This window comes from Amblyomma maculatum, chromosome 10 (assembly GCF_055883805.1).
Source record: "Amblyomma maculatum isolate TAMU_Amacu chromosome 10, ASM5588380v1, whole genome shotgun sequence".
Lineage (NCBI taxonomy): Eukaryota > Metazoa > Arthropoda > Arachnida > Ixodida > Ixodidae > Amblyomma > Amblyomma maculatum.
The window spans coordinates 34,579,284-34,599,324 of NC_139353.1; the positions used below are offsets into that span (position 1 = coordinate 34,579,284).

The following is a 20,041-nucleotide window of genomic DNA, read 5'->3' on the forward strand; positions in this document are numbered from 1 at the left end:
GTGCTGCTCAAATCTAAGCCAATAAGAAAAAAGAGCCATCGCTTATATTGGATAAATTTCACACTGACCATGCTGTTTCTCTCTGTTTTTCCAATTTATAGTCACAAAATTGAATGTTAGGACGTTGTTTACGGTAGAACAACGTTTATCTTTGCATTAGTTTTAGCCAAAAGTTGTAGTTCTGCACTCGGTAGTTTTCCGGCCCATGATGCTTTAGGCGCCCATGGGGGCTGAACTGGTCGTCAGGAAACTCAAGGTAAACTCCCATAGGTGGCGACACAGCTTTCCCTCTAGGTAAGAGTAAGAAACTCTATGGTACACGCACAACATTTTGCCGTCAACGGTTTCGCACGGACAAACAGGTCTTGCTTAAGTGCTAGCTTTAGCAAATTGACGCAATAAGCCTTATAGCTCCTGCTGGAGATGGTATATGATCAATATCTGGCTCGTTCACCCTTCAAAGTCCTACTGCTTTCGGCGCCGAGCTTCGGTGCCTAGCTTACTTAGACACCTCCTGTGAGCGGGAAATCGCGAGGTGGGTGAAGACAAACATCCATCGTCGGCAGCGCTTTATAATTCACGAGTTAGCCTTTAGATGTCATGACAATCCGCTAACCTGCGCACAGTGGTTCTTTCATTGAACTCTAGTTTCTTATAAACATGAAAGAAAGAAAAAAAAAAAAGAAACAAGATCTGCGCTGACCTTCGTGATTAAGAAATGATAATGTGGTTTGGTGAACAGCAGTTTCGCCGGCCGAGTGCACATGCTGTTAACGACAAAAAGACGCTTGCGTGCGACGTTCCTCCTCAAATGTTTAAAACGCGATAAAAAGATACGAAAAAAAAACCTGATTTTTCTTTTCAGCTCTTGTTGGAGCTAAATAACAAGATGCCTGTAAATTTAGAAGCAGTAATTTTTGGGTGCGGATGCGGTGGCTTCAAGCTTAGGTTTTGTTTCACCCTGAACATTCCGCCAACGACAGAGACAACAGTCGACGCAGTTAGGTGGAACACGATGGAATCGCGCGAAATACATTGAACTAGAGTTTACGTGAAGAGAAGGTTCCTTGTGAAGAGAAGATCCCTTGAAAACATCTTCGAGGCAAAAAACGGCAATGTCACGCTTGAAAATAACCGCTGGAATCACCTATAGCACATCAAAAAACACCGACTACTCAGCCGTGGCCACGAAGTGCCTTCTTGAAGTACCGTATGCTTGAGTGTCGTCTGCTGAGGAAGCGTTCGTCTGCTCAAGCATCGTTCGTCACGGCGTCGTCTGCTTAAGAGAATACTGCACTGCACAGCTTCAGCAGCGAAGAGGAATCGTCCCGCATAACGGAGTCGAAAACACCACAGTGTCCAGAGTAAAGAATGAGAACACATACAGTAGAGGGAGCAACCGACGCCGGAACGGCGGCACACATCAAAGAGCTGAGTCCCATTTCTGAGGCTCCTTGGAAGTACAAGTTAAAGAAGAAGACACAGTGTACTACCATCGTGGAAGCACTGGGATCATCGATTGTCGGGTCGTTGCAAAGGCGCTCCCCCTTGCGAACTCTCTGCCGCACAGGTTGCCGACACACTCCCACACACGGGCCGAGGCAGCGGCGGCAAGAGCAGCGTTACACTTACGATGGCCGGCGAAGACATGCTCTGCATACCGAAACGACTTGGGTTCCTCCCTCGAGTAAAAGTTTGCCTGATGCAAGCGAGCGCTCGCTAAGTAGCAGGAGCGGCGCTCCCTAGTGATCGCGACTACATGTTGCGGCTTGGCGCATCTGCCTTTAGCTTGCCACAGCCAAGAGATCCGCCTTCTAGCTGTAAGTTCCAGTTCAAACAAGGCTTCAGTTCTGACTTGTGAGGCAACCTGAAAAAGAAGAAGAAACGGCACGGTAAAGGAACTGAATTATTCTCTCAGGAACGAGGTTCAAGAAATGTGTTGAAAATGCTTAAAAATAAAGCTCTTATGAATTAGTTGAGCATTTCAGTAACGGAGAAAATACGGCGTCACTTTTTAAAAAGCGAAAAACAAGAACAGCACTGAAATACATTTTCTCCTTACTACAAACCTCTGCATCACTGGAATTAATAGTTATCCGTACATTTCGTTCATGCCACGTTCGGGTTTTAGTGCATCGGAAAGAGAAGTATGCAGGTCACATTACAGCAGGTTTAATATCCACTAGCCCGTGAGCTGTGAGATTAGTATATATGGGTGCCGCATAAGCTTTTCCATTTGGATTGCGGAACAGTCGCCGCTCAGTCTGCCCTTGCTATATGTTCCTGAAAAGGTGGCTTGTCCTCATCCAGGGTACTAATGTGGTAGAGCGCACCACACAGGGCGTCTACATAAGGCTATTTTGATGTGGTGAAAACAGCCACATTACGTTAGACACGCAGCTCTTACATGAATACGGAAGATAATTCAGTGGTCACACTATGTATACACTGCTGGTTGCAAGGCGAATTATTAGGGCACGCGAGCCGAGCTTCCTCCCAATCGGACGATCTACCCGAGCGAGTCGGCCCTACGTACTCAGACATTCTGAACTACTATAAGGGTGTACGGATCCGCTATCCGCCGCCTTATCGGGATCTAAAACAACAAGAGGCAGTGTACTGGCTAAGACTGCAGACAGGAACATTCCCTAACCTGCATATCTTAAGCAAAATTTACCCGTCGCAATATCGGGACACTTGCCCATGGTGTGGTAGCAAACCTTCGTTATACCACATCACGCGGCAATGTAGAAATAACAATAGCTTTCGTAAAGACCCGAGTGCAGAACAGTGGGAGAGGCGGCTGTCCAGCGGCGATCTGGGTTGCCAACTATAGGTCTGATCCAGCACGCCCAGCGAGCAGCGAAGCCCTGGAATAGGGGCACCGACCCTGTGAGAAGACGGAAGATGGACCTCTTCTGCTACTAGCACAAGACCTGCCTAGAAAAATTAACGTATTTCCTATCCTATCCTATCCTATCCTATCCTATCCTATCCTATCCTATCCTATCCTATCCTATCCTATCCTATCTTATCCTATCCTATCCTATCCTATCCTATCCTATCCTATCCTATCCTATTCTATTCTATTCTATTCTATCCTATCCTATCCTATCCTATTTTATCCTATCCTATCCTATCCTATCCTATCCTATCCTATCCTATCCTATCCTATCCTGTCCTGTCCTGTCCTGTCCTGTCTTATCCTATTAGGCGACGCAAACAGACCAGTACTACAACCGTATAATCACACCCCCGAAGCGGTGCCTTCAAAGTAAAAAATAAAAAAATAAAAAAGCGCGCACAACGTAAACAATACCTCTTTATTCTTTTCTGTTCTTGATTCTGTATTTAGCTTTAATATTTATTTATGTTGGAATACTCAAACTGAATTAACCACATAGATTCCCTAGCAGGAGCTTGGACATGAATTATAACACATTTCAATGGCCATGCAATAAGCACACAGCTGCCTGCAAGGAAAGCCAAACCACTGTTAGACGACACGGAGTCCAGTACTACAGCCCTATAACCCCTGCCGAACAGCACTGTTCACACAGAGAAAAAGAGCGAGCAAATCTAAAACAATATTTCTTTGCTGAAATACTCCAACTCTCTACGAAATAAAACTATATCGGGACCACCCAGCTGTCACACGAAAAAGCCAGCCGAACGAGCGCCGCGACTCGTAATGACGCAGCAGTAGCTCGGGTCTAGGAGCAAACAATACTACACCGAAGCGAATGTTGGACCCTTCCTAAATATTCAAAACTAATCTCGAGCTCACAGAGATCAACTCCGCGCATGCGGCCAGCGCAGCTGTCAGATGAAGTCACGCCAGCCAAGTTCCCCCGAATAAACGGCGGGCGCTGCGAAGCTGGACAACGTAATTACGAACTCGCCGCTGGCTGCAGCCATCTCACACGCCTCGGAAACTGCATCAGCACGCGAAAAACAAACAAATAAAAACATAGTCGAGAGGGAATCGGCGTAGTGGACGGCGAAGGAGTATATAGCACGCAGGCCGGAGCCGAACACGAATTGGGGCGGCGACGGGTTGCTGCTCCGGGCGCGGGCGAGATGCCACGGCGCGGCGAGGTCTCGTGTATTATTAGCGCTGTTTGTGGGCGGCGCGCTCTGGCGAGAGAGCGCCGAAAATTCATGAGTCTACCCCAACCGCGATGAACCAGCACTCGAGAGAGCGACGCCTCGGCACCATTTTCGCCGTAACGCAGCGAACACGTCGGGTCGGATATGCACGCGATGCTCTCGACGTGAAGAGATGCGCTTACTCCGACCACTAGAGGGAGGAGAGAGATGGGAGTGGACAGAGAGAGATGGGAGGGACACTCTCAAGAACACTGGGGAAAAATTAAAGCTGGTCAGTGTTGATGGATTACCGCATTGTAAAAGAAAAAAAAAGGAGCTCCTCTTTTCTCGAGAGCATAACTTTCATAAGCTGGAAAAGGATAAAGTAGAAAGTGAATGCAAATGGCTCCACCTTCGGACATTGTCGCAGTCCAACTACGATGGCGTGAAAGACTTCTTTTCTGGTTGCGATGTTCTGCGACCAGGCTACATCTCCACGGACGTCCACGTGGTAATCATACAGACATTTTCCTTATCTATGTCACGGATTTTATTGCAGTTGTGGGAATCAAATGTGCTATTCTCACGCCCCATTTCCTAAGCTGAAAAACGGGACTCTTTGATTGCCGAACGGACAGTTCTTCTCATCTTTTTCGCCCTTCTATCTTAGCACACACACGTATTACGTAACAGAACAAGACGATGCCGACTGAGCGTCAGTAACCCAAACTATCATTGCAGTCGCGCAGTTCTGAAATGCCAGAGTCGTACTGAGCAGTCCAATTTAAGACCATGACGGGTTACACTACCTCAAAGGCAAGAGGGAAAACAAGACGTAGATCAACGGCAATGGTGTCAGGGTGCACTGCGATGGCTCACAGTGAATCTTCAGTGCCTCGGAGATACAGCTAATGCACTAGAATACTGGGAATTGTGTCGTATGATGGCGGAGAGCGGGTCGTTTCATCAATGAAAGCCAGGAGAAGACGCTGCATCTAAGACGAGTGGCTTGAACGCAGAGCAGACCGACACAGGAGCAGCCTTGGTCGCCGCTATTCCTGTATTACTTATCAATTACTCATTTGGCTTCTACATTTTGCCTCTTTAGATACCACAAGCTTTGCTTGTTGCTTTAGGCCATGCCATTTTACACTCCGTGGTCGCAGTCTCCTTAGAAAGGTGGCTGAGTGCACGCAACGGTCAGCGCTGTAAGCATATCGAATAAAGATGAGTTTCACAGCTCACGCGCATGAGATGCAATGCCGAATGAGCGAAACGACAGAAACATATGCTGCAGTAAACAAAGATGGCTTTATTTGACAGTTGAGGCTTAAGTGCTTCATTGGGGAAGTACTGGTATTTAGGGATATAATCAGAAAATCAGTCTTCAGGAGGTAATGACTCTTAATACTGTTGCATGCCAAATGGCAGATCGACGTAACGAATTTCGAAGTATTGCAGGAACCCTCGGACAGATAAGCGAATTGAGAAGATTAGGAAAGGTTTAGTAAGCAAAGAAAGGACAGAGTAACTGTGCCCAAATCAGACATTGTAGAGTGCAGCAGTCGAAGCAGGGGCTCATACCTGAGCGGCAGAAAACGGAGCCTAGTTTATGTGAAGAGGTCGGCGAATAGTAGTTGAGCAAATATTAAAGACGACGCGAGCGAAGACGCTTGCCGTTTAAAAATGAAAAAAAAAAAAAAAAATAACGATGAGTACCTGCGTATTTTGTTGCCTATTTATTCCAGCGCCATATCTTCTTTGATAAAGAAACAAAAATATACCTATCTGCTAACATGTGCGGCTCCACGACAGTTTTCGCGGGAAAAGCGGCACCGATTTCACTTAAATAAATTCTACTAGCGGGCTCTTTCCGTGCGTAAAGTTTTCTACATTCGCACACCAGACAGACACTCCTCAAAATACATAAGGGCATTAAAAACAAATATACGTGGTAAAAATCGTCGTAATGCGCCAAACGACACTCATAAAACTGCGACAGCCGGCCATAAAAAAGAAACAAAAACAAAAAACGTGTTCTTTCAAACGCACGTGCCGCTTATTTAAACGAAGTACGAATGCCGAGCACAGGCCGGAGTTTACACAGGAGGGCGTACGCAGCGACCACCGTTTATTAATTCATAGTCGACGCACACCTCCCCGTTTCGCCCTTATCTTTCGCTCACTGCATCCTCCAGCAAATTTTTTATCAAATGTCATGACAAGCGTATGACCGGCATTGGTGTCCTTTCGCCGTCGATGGCTAATCATGCAACTCCGCAAGCTGTGCGTTGCGGCATGTGGTTTCGCTGTTAGGGGTTCGCCCTTGGCTTTTGTGATAGCGAACAGACAACGACACGATCACGACGCCACGCACGCACACACACGCACAAACACGCACGCAAGAACACACACCGACGACACTTCACCAAACATCTCTGAGGCCAGCTCTCTTCCCTCGAGCAGAACGCTTTAATAATTGAAGCCTCGGACCAATCGAGATAGGCGGCGTGCAACGGGCGTTGCCGAAGATGCGGCGCGTGCAAAGGCCCAGAGGGCCCCTCGGAATATTACATATATCGCGCGAGGACGCCGCTGGGCGACTTCGTGTATTATGCACCGCCGTATACGCGGTGCAAACGAAGGGCAGATATAGTCACAGAGGAAACGTGTGTTCCATCCTCCTGTTCCCTGCATGCATCATGGCTCCTTCGCGATGGCAGAGACAAGCACGGTGAATAATGGAGAGAGACAGCGAGAAAGCGGAGTGTTTATTGAGGGCAATAAACGCTTGTCCGCTGCCGCACAGGTCGGCACAATGTGTCACAATGATTTGTTTATTCCAAGCAATAATTCATTATTTGGGCACAGGATTGCTTGCGTTTGAAGACGTTAGTAATGCACAACTAGCGACGAAGTCAAATAATGCTATGAAACAGTTGGTTAGCGTTCGAACGGAGAAGGGCGACAAGCGAGAGCACAGAAAAACAAGGCATGTGCACTCATAGCCGAACGACTTCTTTAATTCCATTGTACATCTTCCATGCAAGCTCCTGCTTCCGCTGTTGTTCTTCGCTGTCCATAACCAGCGTTATCAATTTTTCTAAACTTCTTTATCCAGAGAAACAATCCACCGTAGAAAAAAAAAGGAAAAACCGCTTTCAATAACACCCCGCTTTTCTTGCTCTCTACCCCACCCCTTTCTCCATTTCTTTTTTTTTCTGTGGGCAAGAAACAACTATACAGAGTACTGCGCAACTTACTTTCTTTCGCAGAACAAGCGAGCGGCTAAATGAGGAGTTGAATTGCTGCCAAATCAGAGTTAATCGTTAAGTAGTAACTACCAATGCTAACGCAGCCGATAACGCGATTGCTAGTTCAGAAGCGCCACTGAATATTTTCTGAAGCTACACTTGGTTGCCTGCAGCGGCCTTTTGGCAAAAAAAAAAAAAAAACCATTAGCTTTACAGTTGTTTTACGGTAGGCTAGGCTTCAGCCTTGCACACTAGTTTACAGTGCAGAGAGGTGAGGCGGCAACAACCATTAGTACCAAAACTAGCCAATAACACCATTACCAAGGCAGAAAGAAGCTGTAGCAACAAACCTCCAATGTCAAGTCACGTGAGAAGAACACGAATAGTTAAACTTCGGAACGAAGGTGGCTTAAGGGAGGACCTATAGTTCCGGAAGCAGTAGCTGACAATACCAATGCTAGCGGAAAGCACAATAAAAACAGTAAAGTGAGCACAAATAAGAATGTTTGTAAGACAAGCGGTACCGTTTGAATTGCTTGTTCACGCGAAGAAAACGCGTGTTAGTTACCAGCCAGGTTGGAACGGGCCATGGGGAATAATAAACGCTGTTCAAGACACTACTTCCCCAGAGGACGAATAAAGTTTTCTGGGAGAGCGCGTATGCGATACGAGCTCGGCGGAACGGGAGTAGGGAAATCATGGGGAGGATGGAGGAAAGAAGACCTGAGAGCATGAAGAGAACTTTTCGCGGAGCATTTCCTCAGAGTTTTATCCGGCGAAACAGGCCGTTCGTGCCTAAAACGAAGCACTCGTGAAACCGCCCTGCGGCGGATCAGCGGTTTGGACATGCTTGACGAAGTGCTCGCCTGACGGTGGCGTGTTGACTTGTCAGCTTCAGAGAAGTTTTGCGGGAAGTGAGAAGAAGGAAGTTTTGAAGCGAGATCGGTAAAACTAATCATAAATAGCCTTCAAAGCCGCATATGCGCACAATCATGTACTTTTGCTCTCTCTGTCTCTGTCTCTCTCTCTCTCTCTCTCACACACACACACACACACACACACACACACACACACACACACACACACACACACACACACACACACACACACACACACACACACACACACACACACACACACACACACACACACACACACACACACACACACACACACACACACACACACACACACACACACACACACACACAATCGCGCGCGCGCGGCAGTACAGAAACCACAGCGCATAGATATAACAAAACAATAACTACGAACTGTCGTGGTACTACAAATGTACGGTAAACAGAACCCACGGAAAACTACGTCATACTATCCTCTTTCGTAAGTAGGGAAGAGGGTCAGACGTTTACTGCATCTAAGGAACAAAAAAAAAAAAAAAAGGTCAAAGCTACTGACTCCGTAAAAGTTTAGAAAAATAAACAAATGAAGTCAAAGTATCAGCTTTCGCACTCACACTTCAATACCACCGCTGACTTTAAGCAATGTGACGTCACTGCGATCTGCGGTGGTAGTGGTAGGCAACTTGTCTTCTAGTGTTCAGCGACATCCAGTGCTAACTTTGAGTTAGGGCAGAGGGTGGAAGGGGAGGAAGGGAATCATGGCTTAATTATTTCTGTGCAATACAAGTCCCCGCTTTTTCCATGGCTGTTTTAAATACCGTTGACAACAAAAATTGGCCCGCCATCGTGATTTGGAAGGAAAAATCAAACAGCAAAACAGAGTAACAAAGAAAAATCACGAAGACTGCGGAACTCCACATGGACCAGAAAAGTGGTTGCCGTCTATTAATATGCGCGACGGACACCGGTACACGGTGCAGTCGGCCGTTTCCTCATGGGTAGCCCCCAGAACCACGTAGAAGGAAAACATCACTTCTTTTATACCATGATTAACATTACTCAGGGATTAACGTATTTTGCAATGAAATAAAGAATCTGATAAACAAAATAAGCGATATATTAAACCAACTTATAATAATGAGCGATATATTAAAAGAAACACGTCCTGCTTATTGCACAATATACATAGCGGGCATGCAGCGGCATCGGGGAAATTTGAACAAAACAAAACATCGCAGTGAGAACAGAGAGCGAAAATGACAATCGGAAATGCACATTTTGCGATGATTTGTCCGCTAAATCTATACCTTGAATAAGCTACCTCGCATCAATATTCTTCCTCGACAGTAAATGTCCTTTAGGACTGCCTGTAACAATCGTTTCATGCTTTTTGTTCAAAAGCAGTGCATGAATGGAGCAACCAACCAGCTGCTGTCTGAAGGCGATAAGATTTCAAGAAACATCCTTTTTTCCTCAAGGCGTCTGGGTTAGCTGTAGCCAGCACAGTTTTGCCTCGTCAGTACAATTCCAATCAATACGAGCGATTGAAATTATAGAATATTTTCGCAGAATTAAAATAAGCAAACTTTTACTAATTTTTGACGCCTAGTTAATAAGGGCGCTGTCAGTCAGGACAGCGGAGGGGGTGAAAATACGCTGAGCCGACCGGGGCACAGGCGTTTTTGCCGCGTTAATAAGGTCAGCGGTGGAGAGAACACCCAGCCAATCTAGCGGCTTGTTCCCTTTTCTGTGTTTCAGTAGCAGGGCACCTGCCAAAAGCAGCGCCTTCATTACAGTGCCTTAGCGACAGATTTTTGTTGTTTGCTTTATACCTCCATCCTTCAGAGTTCACATTTAATTAGCCGACAGGCCTTTCCATTGGCTGTATTGCAAAGATAGCTGTGCAGAAAGCTCTCTCTGCAACCCCTGCTAGGCAGAAAGCCGCGTCAGGCTGTTGTCAGCTGACTGGGAAATACCCACAAACGGCTTCCCGGATGACGACAGTCCTAGTGGAAGAGACGTCAGCATGTGCCCTGCACTGCTGATCGTTTCAAACTGCACTTCACTAAAGAATAATGGTGGCCAAGGTAATGCATTTAGAGCTCCCAAACATTTCTCCAATTTCCACTTCAGTGCGCACGGTTATGATGCACATAAACAGATCTTCATCGATAAGCTTTGCTTTCTTTTACTTTTCTTCGTGATTCGTTTTTACGCGCAGTTCGCATTATGCAAAAATTTTGTTGGGGAACCAAAGTGTCCACACCGACAAGGCACGACCGGCCTGCCGTTGGCGGTATTACTCAACTCGCGAGCGCTTTCATTTATACCGTTATGTTATTCGCTTTGCTGTTTGTCTCGTTTTGAGATTTCCATTGGCAGGTCGGTCTTAACAGTACCTGTACATAAACTAATAAAGCATAAAAACATTTACATTTAGAGTACTCTCTAGAAAAGCGCTTCAGATAGGAAATAAGAGCGCACAAAACATCTCTGGTCCTTCACTACCTGACAGTGAAAGCAATAAGCACAAATAAAAGACGGGAAAGATTGCGAATTTCAAAAGCCAGGTTATTCCGCAGCGACGAGCTTTGCGCCTATATCCATGCAGTTGCAGTGCGCCTCTTTCGAATGCTTCCGAAGCGAGCAGTTTCGACACAGTCCATTCATTTTGACGCGCGCGTTGGCGCGCCTTTGATATGCGCCATCCCAGGCTCTTCTGTATAGCGGGCGCAAAACGGCACCGTACTTTTTGGGCGCAAAACCGAATATATATATATATATATATATATATATATATATATATATATATATATATATATATATATATATATATATATATATATATATATATATATATATATATATATATATATATATATATATATATATATATCGCAGGACGATTTTTTCGAGGCGAAATTCCGAGAATATGTGCAACGCCTGGACATAATTTATGCGCGGGAAAAAGCAAACGTAATGGAACTGATGCGTAGAAGAAGGAATCGGGACAGGGGGTTGAAGAGCTGCAGTAAAAGCCGCAAGGACAAGATGGAATCTCATTAACATATTCATTAATTTTTCCCCTCGGCCGACTCATTCGGCGGCGTTTCCAGGCCGGTTCTTTAGCGAGGCGCGTTCGCATGCAAATGAATCCCGAAGCGCCGTCTTCCTTCAAGGAGGAGGAACAAAGCGGAAAACGAAATTCGGAGAAGGTGAACTTTCATGCGCAATGCAAGACGCACGTCTTGATGAAAACTTGACTCGAATCCGCTGCAGACGTCTGCTCTGCAGTTCAGAATCAATTCGAGAACGCCGGAGTAAGGAGCACCCCATGCCTTGGTTCCTCAGTGGATAGGGGTTTAGTGCGGCGTTCAGTTGCGGCGTCTTATTGTGGCATTCTACTGCCGGGTTCGAACTCGGCTCGTTGGCAGTCGTATTTCATTAGATGAGAAATACCGCACAAATCATATCGTAAGACTGATTTGTTCTTTTTTCTCTTTGACTGTGTCTTGGAAGCTGCGACGGCACCCGTCATCATGTTAGTTTTTTTAGTCGATAAGAAAAACGGGTTCCGAAAGCGTTCCCTGTCATTTTGTAGCACGTGATTTGCACCCACGTGGTCCATTGTAAAAGGTATAAAACGTGCTTGCTGCGAAATGACAGGGAACATTTCCGGAACGCGTTTTTGTTATCGACTAAAAAAACTAACATGATAAAACGTGCTTCTGATGTGCCCTATACGGGGCTGGGGCTGGGACAGGTCGGTCACCGCCGCTTGCGGCAGGGCTGGCCTGCCACCGAATTTTTATCTGTTGTAGGTCGTCACTGCACCCGCCACCGCTTCGGTGGTGGACGACGGCTGTTGTTGCGGCGCGTGTCTTTCTCTTCCTTTTCTTTCTTCTCTATTTTCTCTTCTATCTGCACGAAGCAGCGGAGGTGGCTCAGCTACAGAGCCAGTAGCAGGCCCGTGCATTTTCTTTTCCTTCTTCCTAAGCCACAACAACAACAACATGCAATAAAATTCGCAGTCAGCACCCGTCCCATCTTGTGTGTTGTCTTCTTTTCGCATCCGGTTTCGTTACACTGTGTCGATTCGTGAAAACTACGAACTAACTAGCCCAGACTAAGAATCTCATTGACGGTAACCATTGACGTCTTCATCAAGTTCCCACTGCAACGAACTATCGCGTTGTGCAGTGAGCGTCGTTGTCTTCATGAGCTTCCATCTGGGCCGTTCCTTCATTTAACCTATAAGCCACACATAACCGTCATCTGGCCGTGTGCTGCCAAGATCCCTTAGCGTAGTGTCGGGCCAATCCGCCAGGTGGCGTGACAGTACTCGCAATGCCTTCGCATTACCATTACTATAGCATTACTGCGCCTAAATAGACTTAACGGTACCATTTTAATTTTAACGCGATAGTGTTAGAAGGCGCGTTCACCGAAACCCGGTATCGACGTTAGCGTTGTGAGTCAACCAGTCGGCTCAACCAGTTGTGAATCCACACCAGTCGTGTCGATTCAGCGCCAGGCTGGCTCCAGCACATTGAAAAACTAGAGACATTGAACAACTCTTAGACATGTTACCTCAGTCAAATGCGGCTGAGGGTTCTTGAGGAGATATTGTATATTTTGAGGGCAATAAAAAAAAGCGTTGGCATTGTGGGCGAAAAATCGCGAGCATAGCGTTAGCAGCTGAGATGACAGCGCACTGAGTGGCCGTAGGGTTGTCTGTATGGTTACGTTTGGCAGGAGCTGCCAATTCGGGCTTCTCCTTTCATATGTGAGGTTGATATCGGAATCAGCCTACCGGGACATTTGAATTCACGTACGTAATTCATACGGCCTGGTTAAAGCGGGGCATTAGGGACTTATATTTAGCGCTACCGCTCACCGCTACTTCCTGCCGCTGCCGCGTGCTGTCAGCCGCGCACGCGCTGTTTGGCCCCTGCGTGCCAAATTCGCCGACCTTTGACGGGAACGTGGCGCCATCTGTCGTCATTAGGGTGACCTGCGCATGCGTACTGATGCTCGCGCGGTAGCGGCAGACGGTGGCGGTCAGCACTAGCGCTAAACTAAGTGTCTATTATATGTGGTGTCGTAGCCTACGCTATCGCGTCATAACCTTCAAGCCGGAGATACCTTGTTTTCCTCTTCACAGCACACGGACGCCACTTCGTTTCGCCTCCATCGAAACGCAGCCGCCGAGGCCGGGATTCGATCCCGGGAACTCCGGCACAGACGCCCGACTACTGTGCCGGAGTTCCCGGGATCGAATCCCGGCCTCGGCGGCTGCGTTTCGATGGAGGCGAAACGAAGTGGCGTCCGTGTGCTGTGCGATGTCAGCGCACGTTAAAGATCCCCAGGTGGTCGAAATTACTCCGTAGCCCTCCACTACGGCCCCCCTTTCTCTCTATCCACTTTCACTCCCACCCTCATCCCTTCCCTTACGGCGCGGTTCAGGTGTCCACAGAGCAAGTGTGACAGATACTGCGCCTTTCCCTTCCTATGAACCAACCAACCAACCAACCAAATTAAGACGTTTCATAGCAGCAACAACCTGGTAGCCGTAACTCCTTCCGCGTTTACCGCTTAAAAAAAAAAAAAAAACAACAACTAAATTCTTTATATTTTTTTTTTGGACTTATCTGCACCTCGTACCGCTTCTCTTGCGGTGTTCATCACACTTACAAGGTCAGTATCAACTTAATACCCAATTAAATAACCATATGCTCTAGAGCGTTTCTGAACTCTGTATAATCCGCCTAATATTGCACCTACTCCGCTGTTAAGTACTTCGACGAGTGCCTATGTATGCTTTCGGCCTGTAAATACTCCAATCTTCGACACTGCCGGCCCTTCACAGTACGTAAAAGAAAAAAAAAATGCCAACTGACTACAAGGACAATTTATTTATGACAGCAAAGGGGACGCGCATGTAGTGTCTAAGGAAAGCCGGAATCCATATTCTCGGCGACTCAAGGGAGTTTCATATCAAAACAAGCAAAACACAAAACGAAAGGAAAAAATGTATAAAAATGTTCCTGCGCCATTAGGGTGAAACTAGAGCGCCTGCGCGATCGGTTAAAAAAGAAAAAAGGAAAGCTAAACACACACGCGTTGAACCCCAACACGCACGAGGCGGTTTCACTCACGCAGTATATATTCTGAGGCAATAAATTTACCAGGCGAGCGGCCCTCATCGGGCGCGACACATTTTCAACGCTTCCTGATTTTTGGCAAAGCAAGTGAGCAGACAAGCATAACAAAAAGAAGATGACGGGAGGGGAAAAAAAGCGCGCAAAACGAATAACACATTCTTGACGGCACTCGAGGCCCCGCCAAGGATTACGGGTACAAGATCTACCCCTGCCTCCAAGGCGAGCCCAATTTTGGAATCCTTGGGGCAGAGGATTTAAGGAAGGCGCACAGAGCCGGAAAACAACACACACGAATGCAAATGGCAGGAAAAGAGCGCCGAGCCACGGGAAGAGACACTGTTCAACGAAGGGGAAAAAAACTGAGGAGGAAAAAAAGCGGGAAGAAAGGGATGGTTGCGAGGGAAGAGGGCGACGGAGGAGCCGAGGACATTAACAAGCCGCGCATCAGAACGCAGTCAATTTGCATTGGCACAGCGGCAGAAGTAGCGGTAAGCCTTTCTGGTTACTTACTTTTTTTTTTTCACTTGCCTTTTGTTTTTCTTTTTCCCTCTCGACTCAGCGCGCTCGCTTCGCCACATTCGGATTGCTTTCCGCGCGGACGCCAGTGGGGCGCGTAGTTATAATGAAAGAACGAAAGAGGGGACAAAAAAGGAAAGAAAAGAAAACGTTTAACAAACGGAGTCTGAGATAAACAGGAGAAAAAGGATGAGGGATTGAAAAAGAAAAAGCAAAAAAAGAAAAAAAATTTATTTTGAAGTGGAGCCGATAAAAAGGAAAGACGCACACTAATGAAGGAGACAGAGTATTTAAGGAAAAACAAATTAAAAGAGAGACAGCAGTAAAAAGACATGTGAATACAAAGGTAAAGGAAAAAAAATTTCGCGAAAATTGTGAAGCAAAACATACTAACTACAAGACAAAAAAATAACTGAGACGCGACCATTTAAGAGACTAGGGGGTGAACGAGAGAGAAAGGGACAAATAAATAAAGCCCAAATTCAGGGAGACCTCAGCGTGCAGTGAGGTGAAGCCTCAACTTCTAGCAAGTGTGTTGTCTTCGAAGGCGACTGTGAGCCGTGAACACGTCAAGGTCGGCCACGTTTCGACGCGCTGCGCGACTGTAAGAGAATCGCTGCGATGGCACACATGCATCAGCTTGCGGCAACGTGATTTGCACACGGTTTCTCTCTGCCTATAATTCAGCAACATGCGCGGCAAACGTGCTGCAGTGCTACGACTGCAGTGGGCCTCAGGACACTTCGTGTAAAGGCTGCTAGAGGATGCAACGAAAAATACAGCTAAACCTAAAGGGCCGACAACCTTTCACACCACAAAGGCGCTGAAAAAGTCGAAAGATAGAGTTCTCGTCGCGAGCGACATTCATATTGTGTTGCTGTTAACGTTAAGCCCAAGCACCACCCCCCGGTATCTACGCCCCGACCTCCTATTACACCACTTAGTCTGAGCGTGCTTCGTTTATCCGCTGCGGAACAAAACGTGCTCAAACTGTCATTTGCTGAGACATGGCTGGCTGGTGCAAACCTAAGCCAAAACGCAATACGCCACCAATACCTCAGCGGAGCGTATCATCCATAACTTCAGCATCGTCTCAACAGAACTGACCGACTGCTGAAGCACAGTGTGCATGTGAAGCGTATCGGGCGGAACTTTGTCGCGACTACACATTATAGCGGCGAACGGTGGCGGCAGGAGCGCGCGCTGCCCCCGGCTGCGGAGCTGGTTACGAGGGACAATGGCGACGGTGACGACGACGCGAAACGCAGGACCGGACGCGATAGAGCTGCGCTCTAAGAAACGAAAACAAACTGGCGCAGCGGCTTCCCCAAAATATCAGGGCTGCGTCCGGCTCTCGAGTGATGCTATAGCTTGCTCTCTCCATCCTCTGTGTCCCAGCGAGCCAAGTAATATTTGGAAGGTATAGTAGCTGGAAGCTAGTATAGAGTACAGTGCAGCTATTTTGCGCGGAGTCATTTCGTTAGACTGGACCATTGTCTGGCAGGACAACATACTAAGGGGACAGTTTATATACCTTCGCACTATCTCGTCACTACTTAAAATTGGACTTCAAAGATAAAAAAAAAAAAAAGAAAACTGATGCGCACGAAACGAATGACGTCTCTTTCCGTCAGTTTCGCTTCGCTGACACAAAACGAGGAAATAACTGTATTTCAAACTATCGTAAATAACTACCCTCAACTAACAAACGTTTTAGTCACAACAATTTAACAATTTGATCTCCTAAACAACTACAGTCAACCAGCAAACGCTTTACTAACAAACTCTAGCGTTAATGACATACTGCAGATTATTCACACTGGCATTAAGGAAATTCAAATCATCATGCTGAGTTAAGGTCCTGGGCCCTTGGACGACACCTTCATCAGAAAGGAAAGCAGTGAACGCGCTCAAGTTTTTAAAGAACTCGGGGTTGAGTTTTAGACATTAAGTGTACGCTCTCTACCCCCTTTTACTATAGATCTCTGGACATGTGATTAGACTCCTTACCTTGGAGCTATTTATTTCTTTTTTCTCCCTTTGTTCCCATCCCCACATGTAGGGTAGCCTACTGGGCCTCGCCTAGTTAACCTCCTTGCCTTTCTTTCTCTCATATCCTGATGCGGTATGTACGTTTCTGGAGTGCGCTTGTGGCCATCCTGAGGCTTCAAGTCCACCTCCCTCATAACCATTTTTAGATTGACTCCTGATGTGTTTATTTTCTGCATCACAGCACTGCAAGTACTTTTCTTAAATTGTTAGCTCATTGAGCTGCTCTCAGAAAAAGAGGTCATAAACATGCGAAGCGAGAAGCTCATTTAATATGCAAATGGGAGTTCGGGACCGGAATCTAATCAGTACGAACCGACTATACAACAGTCTGCAGCCCCACAAGTTAAAGCGAACAGTGACGTGTAGTTATGCAAACCTTGCGAAGGGTTCGTTAACATGATACAAACCAAGCGGCGACGGAGCATGCATTGAAAAACAGGCAAATGAAAATAAACAACTTTACACGCAATGAAGTAACCTGGACACAAATAACATCGAGAAAAAAAAACAAAAAAAAAAAAAAAAGCTCCCCAAAAACATTTCTGAACAAACTGCACTAGACAACTTCTACCACGAGAACAATACCAGACATACAAGAACATAGCCTCCTCGTCTGCAGTCGCCCGCTTCTGCCCTCATTGAGTGGCAGCCCCGTAATTTATGCGACTGCCTTTTAATTGGGCCCGCGGAGAAACTTCGTTAAAAGAACGGCTGCGGGACAGAGAACTCAATAAGCAGGAGAGACAGCCGGTGAGAGTACTCGGAGAGGCCGACGAGGGTAACAATTAATCGTCATCTTCTCATCAAATTGGACGCAAGAGGACAGGCGCCGTGATGGGAATTAGTAATTGGCGACAAAAAGCAGCGGGGAATAGTTGCAGGAAAGGACAGCACAAGAGCAGCAGGATAACTCCCAATTATGGTAGGACGTAACGTATACGATGTTCAATAAGAAGTGAGGCTAGTCCAGAAGTATTCGCTGTGCGCTGGCTGCGTTATCTCGCGGTGTTTTATTTATTTTTTTTTATTGCGTAAGCAACACTACGCGAGGCTTTAGCCCGTCGCGTATACCCGGCCGGTAGCCACGTTTGACCTTTAGAGAAGAAGAAGGAGAAGAAAATGGAGAAGAAGAAGAAGTAGAAGAAAAAAAAAGGAAACGAAAGAGAAGAAGCAGTAGAAAAGAAGAAGAAGAAGAAGTAGAAGAAGAAAAAAAGGAAACGAAAGAGAAGAAGCAGTAGAAAAGAAGAAGAAGAAGAAGTAGAAGAAGAAAAAAAAGGAAACGAAAAAGAAGAAGCAGTAGAAAAAGAAAAAGAAAGAAGAAGAAGGAAAAGGAGGAGAAAGAGAAGCTACGTCGGCTTTGCTTACGAAACCAACCGGGTTTATCTACAGCTAAACCCCCAGCTAATTTTCTTTTTTCAGTCGTTGTAACGCCACTAATTTCCTGCAGATACATCCCACTCACTCACTAATTTGTAGATCACTCGCTTTAACGCGAATGTAAATACTCATTCAAACTTAAGGGTTATAGCCAACAAGCGTGCTGGTTGTGTGACTTACGGTGACCAGGCATGAACGCTACACGATTGAGAAATTATGCCGATTTGATTCGTCAGTTCGATGAGGACGCCATGTCTCGAGAAATTTGCTTTCGGTGGTGCAGTCACATTAAAGAGGTTAGTAGCTCGCCAAATACCTGGAAGCACGCAAATCTACACACGCAAAGACTGTGGCTGCAGTTTATTCCTCGCCTACTTACGCTAGTCCAGAAACAAAAAATTACAAGGGTTCAACGCTGCTGAAACAAATATTGAACGAAAGCATTCGCTGCGGGTGACCGAGCGTTCTTCTTCTTCTCTTTTTCTTCTTCCTCAGCCCACATATAAAGCCCCGCTTTAACCAACCCGTATGAACGTGCCTTAGTGGCCTATATGGGTAACGTGAATGCCAGGGTCCTAGCAGGCTGATTCTCACATAACCGTCCAATGTGAAACGAGAGACCCAAGTTGGCAGCTCCTGCCAGCCCGTGTGTCATGTGGGGTGTGACGTCACAGCGTCACGTGGGTAAGGCGTAGCTGCGGCCGGGTCATGCGAAGGCTTGAAAATGCGAGTAGTATTGCTTTCGCAATAAAATAGTGTAGACGTTTGTCTGGAGTCGAAACAGTGCCCAGAAGAGGAATATGGGTGAAGCATAGGAAAAAGGTGAAGCATAGTAAAAAGGTCATTATGAGTGCATAACTATAACTAGAGTACACTGCCATGACCCAGAAATGAAGTGTCAAAGCAATCAGCCGGTTAAAAAAAAAAAGGCGCGCGGGCCCAATGAAGGCTAAAGCGAGGAAAGGTCGGCAAGCAAGGTAACCATACCTTTCTACTACAAGGAGGAATGGCCTGCATACAGCCGTTTCCCACAGGTCATACAGTAAACCCCAAGTACCACAGAAGTGTTTTCGAGACACTTATCAGGGAACAGATCTGACGAGAAAGTCCGAAACTTGCGGAAAAATGGAAACGTGAAAGCAAACATTGCGAACACCGTGACTAGATCTCTCGCTCTAAGAAACATAGCAAATGGCCCTCACTACCTTACTCTCGTCACCACGTCCACTGCGAATTAATTTGTACTAGACGACATAAGAGAAATTAAAGGGACTTGGTTTTGATAATGAGAAGATTGCGGTCAATGTTTTCGAGGCGGTTTCCCACCAGCTGACGGGAAACGGCTACGGCCGTATTTTCCAGGCATGGCAGAAACGGTCAGGCAAGTGCATTTCGCTCAATAAAGAGTACTTTGAAAATGACAGTCATTTTCAAAGCACTCTCCACTGAGAAAAGTGCCCATTTTTGCCACGCCAGAAAGAAGATGGATATGATGAGCAGTTTGATTAGCAACTTTAAGAAATCTATGGTTCATAAAATCAGCCTCAGTCTTAATTGAACAACCATTCAGGTTATTTATATAAATAAAAAAAAAAACAAGGGAAAACACTCTTTTACCGGCCTTTAGGCCCAACCCGTGTGTAGTAAACTAGTCTGCATACGCAACTAGATAAATTCCGGAGACACATCGGGAAGACCTGCGTACAAAGACCAACTCATGCAGGAACAG

The 20,041-nt window shown here is 46.3% G+C and overlaps 1 protein-coding gene across 3 annotated transcripts in view; it reads right to left on the bottom strand.

Annotated features, from left to right (window-relative positions):
* Positions 1–669: 669 nt before the first annotated feature.
* LOC146176133 (beta-1,4-glucuronyltransferase 1-like) overlaps positions 670–20,041 on the bottom strand; it is a 310,593-nt gene continuing 291,221 nt past the window's right edge. For all 3 annotated transcript variants that reach the window (XR_014701498.1, XR_014701497.1, XM_084582462.1), the window contains exon 7: positions 670–1,867. The gene's annotated coding sequence lies outside the window, so the exon portion shown is untranslated. The remainder of the gene's footprint in view (positions 1,868–20,041) is intronic.